Below are 15,704 nucleotides of genomic sequence, written 5' to 3' on the forward strand. Positions count from 1 at the left end.
TAGCCCTTTAGGTAAGTACGATTTTTAGCACATGAAAAAATGGATGTGTTAAGAGTGTTTGCAATATCATGTAGACCAAAAGGAAGGTGAACAGCAAAGTGAATTTTTGGACTCGCCATTGTAAAAAGCCGCGCAGAGTGCATATTTACGGACCGTAGCCAACCACCATAAACTCCACAGCTGTTGACTCCACAGCTTTATATAAATGCAAATTGTTACCTGCAGTGGCAACGGCAGTCTCACTCTGCTCAAGAAACTTGGTGACAATTCTTTTGTTTTCCCTGTGCTGAGCTCTTTCCGCATGCTGGGAACCCCTCAGATTTTGTTCGTAAATGGTAGGCACCGCACCACGTTTTAAACGACGAAGTTTTGCAAAAGTTAAGGCGTTTACGAAATCGATATTAAAAGCAATTAATATGAAAATACACAATATGTTACCCATTTCGAACTGTGTATTATTTTCAATATCTTCACTAGTAAAGTGCTTCATGCACACATACCTTGATTTGGTGTTTAATGCATCTCCTCGCCGGCAGCACTTCTTCCACTTTTTCGACAGGTTCGCGACCGTAGGAAACGAAAAAAACTTATATCGCATGCTTTTCTTTTGCTTCCACTATTACACTTCATTTAGTTTTGCAATGTCTCAATAATTGTTTAAAACCACGCAGAAATATTAACGCACAAATATTAAAGTTGTTATTTGTTTTTTTTTCGTATGCTCACAATCAACAATTGCACCAATATTACGTCACGCACACAGCTGATTCTGTTGAAATCACAAAGAGCGGATTAGCGGTACCGCGATTGGCGCAATCTCTATTTTTCTCAATCGTGACCTTTTCCAGTAACTCTCATTTTTCTCCATGAGTATGGTATTAGTTTCACATACATACATACATATGTATTTGCATACCAAGCTCGAGTGCTTTACCCCAAACATTTGAAGAGATATGCAATATGAAACTTTCAGTCAGTATGGGAGGTGCTACGCCCCTTTTCCAAAAATGTCCATTTTTCTCTGTGAATATGAACATGATTTTACACAGTGTTGGCAAACTTTTAATCTGATTAACGATTAAAAATTAACGATTAAAATGTTAATCGCGTTTGACGATTAAAATTAATTAATCGTAATCAACTGTACGATTAATGATAACATTTTTTTAATGGTTATTCGATAGCTGCGATTACGTTTAATTAATTTAAAACATTAATCGTTAATCCAATTAAAAATAAAATCTGATTAACTTGTCTAGTTTTCCGAGTTTGACACCAAACACCAGTTATAGTAATTATTTTGTGTTTTACGCTTATAAAAAGCACATAATATAAAAATATTATAATTATTGTTATTAGTAATACATAAACTGGGAACTTTTATAAACCTAGTTTGTAAATATCTTAATGAAAATGCACACCAAATTGCTTAAATTGATGAGGAAGCCCGACTTAGCCATACCGGATTAACTTGCTTTGTGTGCACAGGGAAATTCCAGCATAACTTAATTAATCACCAAACCTACTTAATCAAATTAAGAGTTAATGATTAAAAATTATTTTTTTAATCGCGTGTACGATTAACTGTTTAGTCAGATTAAAATTAATCATGATTAACTGTAATCAGATTGAATTTCATCGAATTAACTAACTGACTAAAACATCAATCGATTAATGCCATCATTGATTTCACATACATATCACTATACCAAGTTTTAGTTCTCTCCCACAAATACTTCCAGAGATATGTATGTAATATGAAAATTCCAATTTGTATGGGAGGGGCCTTCAGTTATCAGACTTACTTTCAGTCTAAGACCATCCTTCCGAAATCCATAGTAAGTGTACTAATTTTCGTTCTGGTCGGAAAACCGGTTAAGGAAGAAGTAGCCTATTTTTCAATCCTTTCAATTTCATTTTCAAACAGGTGGCAATTCTTAAAAAAGTAGCTTATTTTCCAGTCCAGGTCATAAGCTATCTGTGTGCAAACTTTCATGCAAATCAGTCCAGTCATTTACGCGTATTAATTTAATTAAACTTTCCTAATACGTGTCGGCCGCTGTGGTGTAGTGGTAAGCAGTGCGCGCTTCCACTCCGCAACGCCTGGGTTCAAACCCTGGTCAAAGCAACGTCGCAAAAAATTTAGAAAAAAGGTTTTTTCTTAACAGCGGTCGTCCCTCGGCAGGCAATGGCAAACTTCCGAGTGTATTTCCGCTATGAAAAACAGCTTCTCATAAAAATACAATCGCCGTTCGGAGTCGGCGTAAAACTGTAGGTCCCTCCGCTTTGTGTGACAACATCAAGGCGCACACCACAAATCGGAGGAGAAGCTCGGCCAAACACTAACATATGTGTAAGCGCCAATCTATTATTATTATTATTATAATACGTGATAACTCTTAAAATAGTAGCCTATTTTCCAACATAGGCCATAAGCTATCTCTGTGCGAAATGTCATGCAAATCTGTTCATTTTTGCCGCGTATTAATTTAATTAAAACTTTTTTAACAGATGGAAACTCTTCCAAAAAATTAGCCTATTTTCCACTGTAGGTCATAAGCTATCTGCTTGCAAAATTTCATGCAAATCCGTTCAAACTTTTCCGCGTGTTATTTAATTAAACTTTTTTAGCAGGTTGTAACTCTTAAAAAAGTAGCCTATTTTTCAACCTAGCTCTTAAGCTATCTGTGTGAAAACTTCCATGCAAATCAGTTCACTCATTTCCGCGTATTAATTTAATGAAACTTTTTTAACAGGTGGCAACTCTTAAGAAAAGTAGCATATTTTCCAATCTAGGTCATAAGCTATCTGTGTGCAAATTTTCATGCAAATCCATTCAGTCGTTCCCGCATATTAAATAAATTAAACTTTTTTAACAGTTGGCAACTCTCAAAAAAAATAGCCTATTAACCAATCTGGCCCATAAGCTATCTGCGTACCAAATTTCATGCAAATCCGTTCAGTCGTTTCCGCGTGATAATTTCCCAAGCATCCAAACATACAAACTTTCAGATTTATAATAATAGTAAGATAAGATATATATGATATACCTAAGTACATATGTATGTATGTGCATAGATACGTATGTGCATAGATACATATGTGCATAGATACATATGTGCATAGATACGTATGTGCATAGACACCATGGTGTCGTGTCGTGTGTAAAGCCCCCAAATGCAGTTCTTTTTTGTTTCCCCGCGACGACGCCTTGGCCAGAAAGTGGGTAGAGCTCTGCCGGCAGGAGAAGCCATAAAATTTAGACACCAGCGTAATATGCATGAAGCACTTTACGGACCACTTTTAAACACGACATGTTAAGTTGAAAACGTTGAAATACCACAAATTACAAATTAAAATCAGAGGTAAGCATTGACCACTTTCTGCAGGAAAACATACGCTGCGACAAGATATTATCACTTTTTCGGCACCTGCAATACAAACACAAAAATTCTAAATAGTTAATTAATAAGACCTATTCTCTTGAACACATTTCAAGAGTGGTTGTATATTTTTTGTTAACGTAGTGCTTAATTTTCTATATTCAAAGATGGCTTGAGAAATTGGTGAATCGAGAAGAAAACACATTTTCTCACTGCAAATTCACTGCTGTCAACTCATTGTTCTTCGCCATATTCTTTGTTTGCCCGTTGCCACAAATGTCATTCTGCGGGAATGCGCAATCTTGTATTCTATCGTTCTTGCATAGACACGATCCAGAAAATAAAGGTCGCGCCATTCGCGGACCGCTAACCCTCTCCTCGTCGATTTGACAGCATCCACCCTATCGCTGACGTCATAAAATACTTTTGTTTACATTCAATGTTGCCAACTTGATGCTTTTCGCGCCAAATTTAGTGGGTATTCAAAACGCGAAAATTTATGAGTTTGGTGCTTGGTGCGTTTTTGGTGCTTTTGTTTTTAGTTTGAAGACACCCAATAAGAAAATCTTAAAAAAATGTACGCAAAATTTATAGCAACCGTAAGTGTGGTAAGCAACTTTACAAAAATTTTAACAAAATCATGGCACGGTGACATAAGCGACAAGAAAATATGTGGCAGCACCCTCAATCATGCCAGAAGAAATCGACCGTCGTGTAAGAAACATTGATTTTTATTAATTTGAATCGGAATCTTTACAATAAAATTATGTATGTATATAAAGTCCATAAAATATACCAATAAAAATTTAGTGCTTTTTCAAATTCAAAACTTGGCAATACTGCCTTTTGTTCGATGCTTCCTCTTTTTCTTGTCGAGTTCGTCTTGCTCTCTCATTCTGGTATTTTTTGACATCACGGCCAGTTGCTCTCAGCTCGATTGGCGCAATCTTGTATTCTATCATTCTTGTGCAATTGAGATTGCGTCGATCAGAGAGGATTTTTGAGAATAACTTTTGTGTGATGTCACACTGGTGCAATTGCGAGAGAGAAATGCCAAAACGTGAGCAAGAATGGAAGAAGAAGAAAAAATGTTGCAAATTCGTTAAGAGAGGAATAGCGGTCCGAGATCGGCGCAACCTTTGTATTCTCTCAATCGTGATTCTTGTTTGTGTAGATACATATATAAGTGTCCGCATATATTTTTTCTCGTCACTTGCTCTGTCGCTTCACTGCAGCAAAACCAAGTTGTGGGGAAAACCCTGACGATTTGCGTACAATTGAAACCATTGGTTTGAAGATAGCGCAAATTGATGTGAAAATTTCAATTTCATTTAAATATATTTATGTATGCATGTACATATGTACATATGTAAGAATGTAGTTTCGAATTAAAAAAATCGGATAAAGTTTTTCTTTCGCCATTCATACACCTCTAATTTTAGTATTTATTAAAAAAAACTCAATGAAATTCAAAAACTATCTCTTGCATTTGGTTTTACTCAATACCGATTTGAGCTGTCGCACAGTGTTATCAAAAATAAAAAAGCTATCAATGGGTAGGTTCAGAAGGCGCAGCAGTTGCTAAAAAAAAACAGTGATCGTTATGCGTCTTCTGAACGACTTCATACATTAGCTGTCAAATTCAACTCTCAAAGGTACACACCAACATGTTGTCTCAATTGATCAGAAAAATATTACGATCATCTAACACGCAACTATTCAGTTGCAGCCTCATTGCGTAAGTCGTAAATTAGGCTGAATTGTACGACTCGACAACATTAGCATTGTCTACTGTCGTGCTGAAATAAGTAAACGACGAAAATTGTCGAAAACTATGCAGTGCTGCCAAGTTCTTCCGTTTTAATACACTAGTCGAGTGGAAATTTTAGGCAATGACGCTAAATTTTCGATACGATTCGACTCGACTCTCGAAAAACGACTTGCATTCGGCACGACTCTCGCAATGAGGCTGTTGATCAGAAGTACGCAACAACGCGTGCTGAAGGTGCAATCGCACCAGTTACTGAGCTGTTGCGCCTTCTGAACGTGCCCAATGAAAATTCGTTTCTCTTGAAATCAACCCTGCAGCAAATCAAACTGGTTCAGAACTTGCGCTGAGCTAGCCTGAAAAGGGACGGTACTGGTTCTTCATCTATCCCAACTCAATGCTTGCAACTGTCTTTTTTAACATGGCGATGTCCTACGAAGTGACAATTGTCGCCATCTGCAGAACTTTTGAACTTGTTCTGAGCTGACTCTGGCTTAGATGGTTCTGATACAGTTCATATAACAACAGTTCTTAGATAGTTCAAAAAGGGTCACCTCCGGGCTAGAAAAAATGTGGTTAGTTTTGAGCTGGTTCTAATATGTATAGTATAGAGCCTTTTCTGTAAAAAATCACGCATACAATTTTGTAAATAAAAATACCTCATTTTATGTTTAAAGAGCTATTTGTTTTGAACTAATTTACTTTTTGAAGCAAACTGTGTGTCAATTATTCCTTTATATTCTAAAACCGTTATTCTTAAAAATAATTTATATTTGTTACGTATAATGGGCAGTGTTGTCATTTTAGCCGGTTTCGATAGCAAACAGCCGGAGAAATTTCGATTTAGCCGGCAGCCGATTTGTTAGCCGTTTTGCAGAAAAAAATTAGCCGTTTTTAGCCGATTTCGCTATTTTCCTTGTTTTCTTAAATTTCAAATATGTATATATGTTTCCATTTTTGACTAAGCCACCCAAAATCTGTTAGAAATGGCTACTAGCCTTATCGTGGAGAAAATTTTCATGTCAGGCAGGGCTATATAAAATTGGGCCGATTTCGCTTATTTTTATTTTAAACGAATATATTTTCTCTAAATAAGGCCGTAACGGGGATTTTCTTCATAAAATGTTTGTTATAAATGTCTTAATTTTAAGTGTGAAGTTTTATTCGCAAATTTAGAAAATAAGATATTGTTCACTGTTAAGACACTTAAGATGCGTTTGTGTTTGGATATAGGCCAACAAACAGAACAAATATTATATGTAGATATTGTCTTCCCAGATAGCGCATATTCAATTCTGCCTAAATTACCAAACATCATTTTTGCCAACTCCCAAATGTTTAGGGTAAGGGAAAAATTAATATTTTCAAGCACTATCGTCACATATGTATTTTTTTAAACAAACTTTTTTGCTGAGAACTTATTTAAATTCCAAAAACCGAATGCCAACTTTAATTAAAGGAACCAACACTGAAGTGAGTCAAAATGAAAATAAAAGAGCACAAATTTCTATGTAAAACAAAACTCTCTGGGAATCCTACGAGACATCTGCCGGTCATATGACCGGTCATCCAAATGGGAGATCTGCAGTCTTTTGGCATCATATTTTACATCAGAATTGAAGGGATTTCTGAAAAATCTGACCAGTTCATTTGTGTAACTGTGATTTTGCATCCCTTGTCAACATATGGCCTCGGTTGATGTTAACTTAAGGTCGTTGTTTTACTGCCTTAAAATTGAAGGGACATTTTTACTGCGTTTTTTATGTGTATTGGTTTCTATTTGAGTGTATTGAGAATCGGTCAGTCTGAAACGGCCTTGAGGGAAGACAATAGGTTTGTTCGTCGAAAATCCAGCGAGAATTATCACTCAAAACATCAGATGGTAAGAAAAAATGCTCCCAAATTCTCTCTCATGTAGAGAAACTTGCAATTTTCTGTACGAACGACTCTGTACAGTCCGACTTTCTTCAACATATGTTTCAATTTCTTGTCGGGTTTACTATATCGACTCTGGTTGAGATTGCATTCCGATTAAGAATACAGTTTTTTTTTTGCCGAGTACCTTTCAAATCATTGGAATTAACTAAATTAATTATGTAAACAAGTATTAACTTACATTTTTCATTTTAAAATCGCTCCAGTTTGTAAATTTTTAAATTTAACGAACTTGTTTATTCAAATTATCATCGACAAAAAATCCCACCATGTGCCACAATCATATGTTTTTCCTAATTGCAAATTCTTGCTGGCAAAATTTTTTCCGGCTCGAATTTGTAACTTCTCTCCAAGAAATAGTCTTTTTACTCGTGATTTATTTAAATAAAACATGCGAAATTTAGTTGAAGCATTTTAGCCGGTTTTATTTGCCAATATAGCCGGTTCGTCCAAAAAGTTCTGGCAACACTGATAATGGGTATTTCTGGGATACCTATAATTAAAAATCTGAACTAAGTCGTGTCAAAAAATGAGAAAAACGATGATATATTAAATGATTATTTGTGATAACTCAGCGTTAAATTGGATTAAATTTATTGAAATGTAATACATAGAATTTCCGGCATCTCATAAGAAATATAGAATTTTGAATATTTACAATAGTTTTCATGCTAAATATTTATTTAAGGATGGCTCATAAGTATTATAACATAAACAAATAAATACACGTTTCTAACTGTGTTGGAAATTTAGTAGAATTCTAGAAACTGTTATAAAAACTTCAATATTTAAATCAGTTTATGAGTATGCAGTTCTATAGCCCATTAAATTTTAGTATAATTAATCGCGCTGATTTTTTATAACTCTTTTTACGCACGCTCTTGAAGGCATTCTCATATTTAAATATTTTCGTTTAAGATGCAAGATTACACTTTACTACATTAAAATTTGATGGGCTACAAAACAGAATACTCGAAATAGTTCTATCAAGTTTTGCTAGTGAGTGAGTGAAAACGTGAAAGTATTTGCATTTTCTGCCGCCCTTTTTCATTCGGAGAAGAATAGCTGAAATTTGACAAACACCAGCTAAAACAAAAAAAACAAAATACAGGTAATTATTGTATTTGTTGAATCGATACCACCTTATATGAATTCGCCTTGTTTCGGGTGCTTAGTGATACATTTACGTATGTACAGTATCGTTCATATCAATAGCACTCCCATTTCAAAGTGAGATTGTTTACCACTTTTGTTTATTTTTTTAAATCTGATTAAAAAGTCAAACATTTTGATGAAAAATCGTTAAGTTTAAGTTTCGTTTTGTATAAAGTTTTAAAACACGGTTAATATTATTTTATTTTAAGCATGATCATTTAAATAATAACAAATTTTAACACTCAATATATTGTGAATATTTAAAAAAGAAATGGTGTACGCAGACCTTTCCTGTCAAGTGTAGCTTAACTAAATTTTATATTTTGCATTAAATCTTATACGTACGTAGATATGTATAAAAATGACATTAATGTTACCAACAACGACTTTTTTGGAAATATTTTAGCAGTTGCCCCATAAACTATGTAGGGAATTACATATTAAATAAACGAAAACAGTTTGTTATTAGTTTTAGGGTCTAAGAAAATCGAAAAAATATAGTATATTACATTTGTGCATCTTTTGTCAGCTTTCACATGACCAGGATGAGTAACATTGATGACAGCGCAACTAGCAACATATGAGTTTCAACCGTCCAACTCAGCATCCCTTTTTCAGTAGTTCAGAGACAGTTCTGAAATTTGTAGGGCGGAACTAGCCCTTTGACAGACTGTCCCTAAATTTTGCTGCAGGGAAGTTATATGGCTGCGTATGTATGCATGAACCAACGACTATAGTCTACAGATCACGTAATCCGACATCGTTGTATTTGTAATCGATTTTCAGAAAAAAGTTTTCGTAGCGTTTTTGATTTTTTTGGTTTTGTTTACATCGTCTTCTACCTCTTCGTAGTGATATTTTAGCGATTTTATGTCTTTTCTGCAGCGATTTTAATTATAAATTTTGATTTATTACAAATTTATGATATAATATGAAGTGCTTTGTGATTGGAACAAGTTTGTGCGTCTGTTTGATTTGCCAAGAGGCGTAAATTTGCTTGCAAAGTGGGTGCACATTTGTGGTCAGAACATTGGCATTGAAAAATCGACCGGTGCCGATAATATGCGATTGTAAAACACTCTAAATCATTAAAACTATAGGTTAGGTTAGGTTACGGTGGCAGACCCGCAAAGGGGACTCACTTAGACATTTGGTTGTCCATTGTGATACCACATTACATAAGGGAGAAATTCGTTTGGACGGTAACTGCGTAAAAAATTACAAGAAGCGCTGGGTGCTCATAATAAAGTTCTTCAAACAGCTGATGTCCACACCAGAGAGTCCCTCGGTAGAGTCGATGAAATGCGCACCGAGATGCTCGAACCGTAATCTAGCGAATGCCGGGCAGTTGAGTAGGAAGTGCTGAGATGATTCCACCTCGTCTTCCAGGCAACTGCGGCAGTAGGGATCCGTGACGATATTGAGTCGCACCGCGTGGGTTCCCATTGGACAGTGTCCGGTCAGTACGCCTGTGAAAATCGAGAGCTGACGCTTAGCCAGCTGCAGTAGCTCCCTTGACCGCCCGTGGTACACAACCGGCCAGAAGGACCTTGCAACTTTGCAGGTCAGGGTTTTTTCGCAGCGCCCGCTGAGCCGACCGTAAGCCCATCTGTCCAAAAGCAGGCCGCAGGTTGCCAACGGAACTCCAATGCCCTCCCTGTCCGAGGTGATGGCCTCAACGGTGCCCTGCCTGGCCAGTTCATCAGCCCTGCAATTTCCCGCGATATCACTGTGCCCCGGGACCCAGATCAGCTTGATCTGGAAGTATTCCGAGGCAGTTGAGAGAGAGGCCAGGCATTCCCCAACCAGTTTTGAACACACCATTAGCGATCCCAGCGCCCTGATTTCCGCTTGGCTATCAGTGTATATATTTACCCTCCTTGTTGACAGTACATTGGTGCATAGCCAATCGGCTGCCTCTTTTATAGCGGCCACCTCTGCCTGAGAGACGCTGCAGAGATCCGGCAGTCTGAAAGTAAGATCTACTGAGAGTTCCTGACAGTAGACACCTCCTCCAACTCTCCCTTCCAGCTTCGATCCGTCCGTAAAGATGTTTATTGGGCCTCTTCTCCAGAGACTACCCTTCTTTCATTCATCCCTTGAGGGGATGTGCGTGGAGAAGGATCCTTTAGGGGCCAGCCTCGGGTGACTCCGGTCCATTTCTTTCGGCACGAAGTTGAAGCTTTCGAGAATCGTCGAGTGCCCGTGCGCTGGGTTAAAAGAGAACCCAGAGCTTTTGAGCGAACCGCCGCTACTTTGCCCGAAATGTCGATAGGTGCGACATTGAGCATAGCATTCAGCGCTAAGGTTGGAGTGGTTCGGAGCGCCCCGCTGATCCCAACGAGGGCTGCCCTTTGCACGCGCTCTAGCTTCCTGACATGAGTGGTCTTTTCCAGTGAACTCCACCAGACGATGACCCCATACAACATTATCGGCTTAATTATGGTTTCATATAGCCAGTGCATCACTTTTGGGGAGAGGCCCCATCTCTTCCCTATGGCATTCTTGCAGCAGTAGGGAGCCACCGATGCCTTCCTCACTCGTTCCTCGATATTAGGTTTCCATGACAACTTCCGGTCCAGGATCACGCCCAAGAATATGACCCTATCAGAGACGCCAAGTGGAACACCCCCTATCGAGGGGAGCTGGGCATGAAGCTTTTTGTACCTCCTGGTAAAAAGAACGAGCTCCGTATTTCCAGGATTAACAGCAAGCCCGCAGCTAGCGGACCAATTTGTGACCCTGTTTAGGTACCCTTGCATAAGATCATACAGAGTGTTCAAGAACTTTCCTCTGACGACGAGTGCCACGACATCCGCGTAGGCAATAACCCGGCATCCTGTCCTTTCCAATTCCCCCAGGACGTTGTTTATCACGACCATCCAGAGGAAGAGTGAAAGGACGCCTCCCTGCGGGGTGCCTCTGCTTACTTTACGCTGCTCAGAGGCGTTGCCCCATTCCGCTGTGACAGTTCTGTCGTGCAGCATGTGTGAGATGAGCCTTACTAGATAGCTCTCGACTCCGAGCTTAGTAAGGGCTCTTATTATCGCCCCGGGAAGGACATTATTGAAAGTCCCCTCGATGTCAAGGAAGGTACCCACTACAAAATCTTTGTTTTTAAGAGACTCCTCTATAATTTTGACGATTGAGTACAGGGCAGATCCCACGGATCTACCTTACAGGTAGGCGTGCTGAGAGGGGCTAAAACGCTCTCGAGGAATCCTGTTTCTTATGTGACTGATAGGTCTGAAGTCCCTCGGGGATACATGAGAGTTCTTTCCTGCTTTGGGGATGAACATGACCTTTACGCACCTTCAAGCCCCCGGGATGTACCCTCTTTCTAGGCAGCTCGCATAGATAGGGGTGAGCCAGCGCCACGAGATCTCCACAGCCTTTTGCAGCTGCGCAGGAATGATGCCATTCGGTCCAGGGGACTTGAAGGGCTTGAAAGAGACGATTTCCCAGAGCAGTCGGCGCCTCTCCAGTAGTTCACCGGAGGAGGAGGTAGAGCATTCGCACTTTCCAACACCGGTGGGTTCACGCGGTGCAGAATTTCCTGGGAAATGAGTATCAAGGAGCAGCTTAAGCGATTCCTCTCCACTCATCGCCCAGTTGCCCTTTTCGTCCCTCAGGTATGCCAAGGGTACGGGATTCCTCGCAAGGATTCGCCTAAATCGACATGATTCATTACAACCTTCTACGTCTTCGCAGAAGTTTCTCCATGACTCGCTTTTGGCCTAGATGCCTAGTCCGATCTTATAGAGTTCCCAGTCGGAGTGTTGTCCACTCTTTCTGGCTTTATTGAACAGGCGTCTACTCATTGCCCTGAGTTCTGAGAGCTCCACCGGCCACCATTTTGGTCGTACTTTGCCCCCAGGCCTACTCAGCGGGCATGAGATTTCGATGGCACTCCTACAAGCTGATGTAAACTTATCCACCATAGCATCAATCGAGCCTTCGGTGCTTAAGCTCCCCTGGGGGCCTCTGGGAGTAGTTCCCGAAGTTTTTTACTATAGAGGTCCCAGTTTGTTCTCCTAAGGTTCCTAAAGGGGATACTTTTGGGACGATCTTCGTCCAGAAAAAAACTGGATATACCTATGGTCCGAAAAGGAGTGATCATTAAGAACCCTCTAGTCGGAAACTCGGGATATTACAGAAGACGAGGCTAGGGTGAGGTCGAGGACCTCTTGCCTTCCCGCGGTGGTAAAGGTCGGTTCGTTTCCTCTACTACAGATACATAAGTCTTCACTTAGAATATAATCAAAAAGTGACTCACCTCTTGCATTGATATCTGAGCTTCCCCAGCACGAGTGTCGCGAATTAGCATGTAATCCAATAATTACATCGGCTTTCCGTCGCCTCGCTTCCGCTATGGCTTCACGTAGCAGTAATGGAGGTGCTTCCACCTCGTCGTCATGAGCCACGTATGCGGATATAATCCAGAGCTTTCTGGCACCGCTATCCAGGCTGACAGTCATGTCCTCGTTGCTGAAATTAGGTAGAATTAGTGCTTTGAAATCATTTCTGATGAGCATGCAGGATCTTGGTCTACCTGCTAGATTCTGCACCATCAGCTTGAAATTAGGCGTCCTGATCCCGGAGATACCCCTACTGCTTAGCCACGGCTCCTGGATCAGGACTACATCGGCTCCACCTTGCTCAAGGTGGATAAGGAGATTTGCGGATGCCACCTTAGAGTGTTGGAGGTTATTTGCAGGATCTTCATCCTCCAAAGTCCGCTCCAGCCACGCCAGTTCGACGTCCTCGTTTACTGAGCCTAAGAGCCTCTCTTCCTCCTCCCTTCGTAGAACCGTCCGATGCTGACGACGGATCCCTCCGTTGAGAGAGCATCCTCAGCACTTTCGGCCTCCGACATGATGGATTCTACCTCCATACTCATGGGGGCTTCTTCCGCCGCGGGCTCACGTGTTTCCGGCACCTCAGGAGGTTGAGAGCCATCACCCCTGGAATCGGATTGGTAGACTCTAAGGACTACCCTTTCGAATCCATATGTGATGACTCCCCTGGATTCAGCGAGAGGGCCAAGGGATTCCGCATTGAATAGTATCAGGAGTAGTAGAGGATTTCCTCAATCTCCTCCGGTGCGGAGGGCTCGGGGGGGAGCCAGACGCGGGCACGCGGGCGGGCAGGAAGATCATTTTCCTCCACGGCTTCCAGCTTGGGGCCCTCCCAAACCTCCCCCCACCAGAGACACTGCAGACTTGTATAATGATGCCGACCGCTCGTCGGCGCATACAATTCTTTTGTGGATGCCATGATGCCACCCACCATCCTCAAAGCGCGGAGGTGGACCAGAGTTTCCTCTGACCACCTTCAGAAAGACAGAGGAGATGGCTGCTGCCACGCGCCTCCAGTTTTCCTTGGATATGGTGCCATCTTCTCTGCCTCGATCGAGGACCCCCAGGGTAGTTGATCCCGCCTGCTTAGCGATTTCGCTGAACAGAGCAGGCGCAAACCCATTCCTGGGTCTTTCTGCGTGGGAGCCTTCTCCCTCTTGAGACCTTTGTCTCTTAGGACCCGTAGGAGGCGCACTCGCGCCTGTCGGAGTAAGCCTTTCTGCCCGACGATATTTGCCGTTTAGGCATTCCCGAAAGCTTCTTGTGGGGAGCCTTCGAGAACAGACCCGGAAGAGAGAGGAGCCCGCGCTGGTGCTGGCGATTCCGTCTATCGCTCTCTCAGTCCGGCCACTTGCCTAGAGACCCCCACGGAGTTTGGTTCCGGCACTCCTGCCCTCCCAGTAGCGACAGCACCTGGCCCCCGGAAGCATTTAAGTGCGTCGGTTTCGACGCGTTCTTACCCACCGAGCGAATATCCGTTGAGGATCCCCCAGAGGTAAAAATTGGAGAACGAGGCGGTTTCGCCTCGCATACCGCAGGTGGTGCTGTAGCCCCCCCAGATGAGCCGGCTTTGGAGGTCGGCTCCGACTTCCCGCCACCCCTCGAAGGCTTATTGTTTTTTTTTTGGTTTATTGTTTTTTTGTTGTTATTGTCTTTCATATTCTGTTGGGTCCCCACTCAGAGCCGCTATCCAAAACCCGAGCGTGTAGACTATGGCGAGGGTTGACCCATGCCCTTATGTGGTCATGAGTTCAGAGCCGACCAGCGCAAAGACGGGAGTCCTCTCAACCACACCTACACCACCAACTTAACGGCGACGGGACTTGGAACGTACCCTGAGGGCTGCCAGGGTTTTAACGGGACGGGGGCAGTTGCGGCATTAGCTCACCAGCCATTTCTGCTGAGTGTCACCCCAGCATACTCAGGTGGTAGAATACCACAACCACCAGCTCAGGGATCGACAAATCCAAAACGTTTTCAGAATCGTAGTCAGAGGACGAAGCCAGGGTCGTTACGGTTCAGGTTAAGAGGCCGTGGAGGCCGCAGGCCATTTGGCGTTACCCAGGGTGCACCACGCGGAGGCGACCTGCTCTACACCCCCATTAAAACCATATTTTACAAACTTTTTTTGCTTATTTTCATCAAGTTTCACTTTTTATATTTTATAATAAATACCAATATAATCGCACTCAACCACCGCGCCATTTTCGTTTTCTTTGTTTGTTTTTATTTTTAGGCAGATGTCAAAAACGCTCAGAAATTTACTTTTTTCATTCTTTTCCGATTGCGTGATCTTGTTAGTTGGTTCATGGTATGTATGTACATATGTACATATTTCGAAATTTTTTTTATTTGTAAAGGCTCTCAAGAAAAACTAAAAATTCATATAAAATTACGCACAATAAATGGAAAATAAAGTAGCTTCTATAAAAAAATTTCTTAAATAAGTATGCAGCTCTTAAGAAAAAATTGCTCGTATATCTCTTCGCTACCATGTCCAACTATCGAATGTGAAAATCGGCACTTTTCAAAATTTTGATTTGCCACTAATAATTTTATTTCGTATAGCAGTTGTTGTTTTTGACAACTTATTTGTTGGTTAATGACTGCAAATAGTGTTATAGAAAATTAGAAACGAGAAATAATACTTTCATAAAAATATAAGTACATACATAGATTTAAAAAGCTGCTTGAATACAAAAGTTTTATGAAAATGTCACATTAAACAACTGTCTAAATCTACGATATTTTTTATAAATAAGGCCGTAAATATTTCCTTACATCGTCAATTTCCATATTCTATTTTTACTCTTTCAATTTCACTGACCAGCGCCGCAAACGATATCAACTAGTAGGCTAACAACCACGATTGAGAGAATACAAAGGTTGCGCCGATCTCGGACCGCTATTCCTCTCTTAACGAATTTGACAGAATCGTTGTTTGCATGACGTCACACTTGTGCAACTTGTTTACGTTTTCCTTGCAACATTTTTTCTTCTTCTTCCATTCTTGCTCACGTTTTGGCATTTCTCTCTCGCAATTGCACCAGTGTGACGTCACACAAAAGTTATTCTCAAAAATACTCTCTGATCGGCGCAATCTTG

At 40.9% G+C, this 15,704-nt stretch overlaps 1 pseudogene; it reads right to left on the reverse strand.

The window, feature by feature from the left end:
* LOC118745521 overlaps positions 1-12,719 on the reverse strand; it is a 31,498-nt pseudogene extending 18,779 nt beyond the window's left edge.
* Positions 12,720-15,704: the final 2,985 nt, after the last annotated feature.

Source organism: Rhagoletis pomonella, unplaced genomic scaffold (assembly GCF_013731165.1).
Source record: "Rhagoletis pomonella isolate Grant_MI unplaced genomic scaffold, Rhpom_1.0 Rhpom_scaffold_00009, whole genome shotgun sequence".
In the NCBI taxonomy this organism is placed as follows: Eukaryota; Metazoa; Arthropoda; class Insecta; order Diptera; family Tephritidae; genus Rhagoletis; species Rhagoletis pomonella.